This window comes from Taudactylus pleione, unplaced genomic scaffold (assembly GCF_031769625.1).
Source record: "Taudactylus pleione unplaced genomic scaffold, aTauple2 ptg000305l, whole genome shotgun sequence".
Classification (NCBI taxonomy): domain Eukaryota; kingdom Metazoa; phylum Chordata; class Amphibia; order Anura; family Myobatrachidae; genus Taudactylus; species Taudactylus pleione.
This window is the reverse complement of record NW_028284706.1, coordinates 157,652-159,400: the sequence shown is the minus strand read 5'-3', so window position 1 is coordinate 159,400 and position 1,749 is coordinate 157,652. Positions and strand designations below refer to the sequence as shown.

The 1,749-nt window shown below is 40.8% G+C and overlaps 1 non-coding gene across 1 annotated transcript; it reads left to right on the top strand.

The window, feature by feature from the left end:
• Positions 1–420: 420 nt before the first annotated feature.
• On the top strand, positions 421–556 carry LOC148511495 (U11 spliceosomal RNA). Its single transcript, XR_015868724.1, has one exon. It is a non-coding gene; the product is annotated as a U11 spliceosomal RNA (small nuclear RNA).
• The last annotated feature ends 1,193 nt before the right edge of the window (positions 557–1,749 follow it).

Genomic DNA, 1,749 nt, shown 5'->3' with positions numbered 1-1,749 from the left:
CCCCCCAGCCCAGTAATAAACATGTAACCGCCTATTACACACACACTGCGAGCTATGTGCGGTATAATGCTTTAGTATCGGGAGGGGAAACTCGGGTGTCAGCTATAACAGCCACAGCGCCCCCACCCGGCATACACATCACACAGCCCGTTCAACTCGAGGCGTGAGTGTGACGAGCGCGCTGGGTAACGTCCCATGATGCCCGGCTCATCTGCATAAATTTACATATCGCTCATCCAGTCACTGAGATAATGTTTTATCAGCTTATTAATAACGCAATTTTAGTGCATCATTGATGTTACACATTCTCCTTATCTATCTCTAAAGACAGGTATAGTATAGCATGATCCTTGTTCAAGTCTCCCTGACTCCGGGCGCGGCTGTGTCACTGCTGGCCGCTGCCTCGGTAAGTGTCAGGTTAAAAAGGGCTTGTGCCGTGCATGGCACATCATGGTCTCCTAGTTTGGGGACTGTGGTGCGGAATCGATATCAAAAGATTTCGGAAGCATAATTTTTGTTACCAGGACTGCTTGTGAGTGACACTCCGGGCGTCCTAACTATGTGGTCTTGAAAAACAGATAAAAACGACAGAATCATTTGATAGAAACAAGTTGAGGTATAACCATGTTCGACCAGGAAAGAGAATCAAACGTTGGAGCACTGTTTGTAGCCATTAGTTGGTTTGATGCCTAGTTCAAGAAGTGTCCATCTTTACCATGGCATGGTAGTACCATTGGTATTTTACAACCATTTGATGATAAAACCTTTGCTATGCACAGTGCATGCACCAAAACAGTCCAAGATCTGCATATTTGCACATAAGCTGAGCAGCGAACACTAGTATCAGATGTTCGCAGCTGCATACAAGCGTTTCATGGTGTCAGTCATTGGCTGTACATCGGAAAGCTGCATCCAATGGCTGACAAGTGGCTACCATCAATAATCCACAATTCAATAGAAAATGTTTTCTCCATGGGACTAGGAACATCAATGCTTTCTAGCCATCAGATTCTGATGTCCACCCCTAACTGATAGTTTTCAATGTTAACTAGTGTTTCTACGAGCTAGCAGTGGGGGCTCCAGAGGTGGGACTGCAGCGCAGTTCAAAATTTAAATAGGGGAGTCACACCAACTGCCACCCCAAACATCACTGTCTGGGACTCACTGGCAGTTGGTGTGGCTTCCCTATTTAAATTTTGGACTGTACTGCATCCCCACCTCTGGAGCCTCCACTGTTAGCTACTTGAAATTATAATATGCTTATAAACGTCTGTATTCATCTTTATATAAACTTCCTTCCAGTGAAATGCATGCACACTGGCCTCAGAGTAAATTAGTGCAGATCAAACAAAAGAGAGTGAGATACAATATTATGAAAATTGCCATTAGCGGTCTTTTAAAACTATTGAGTGTTAATATGTATCAACTATATAAATTGCCATTAACGTTCTATTATAACTATAGAGGGTTAAGAACACCCACTATTCATATAGATTATTACTCCAATTTATGTATGGGGCTAATAATTAATAAAAATAAATCAATATAAATTATTATATATTATAACACTGATGCCTCTTTATATACTGCAATTTTATGTGGACTTATATTTGTATTTATATTGTATTTATTGATATTTTTGATTGTGGACTGTATCAGTTTTTATGTTTGAACCATGAATTAATCAAGCCAAATTAATGTAATTGTTAGAGGGGTATATAATGCAATGAGTGTGGCACTAGGACACAC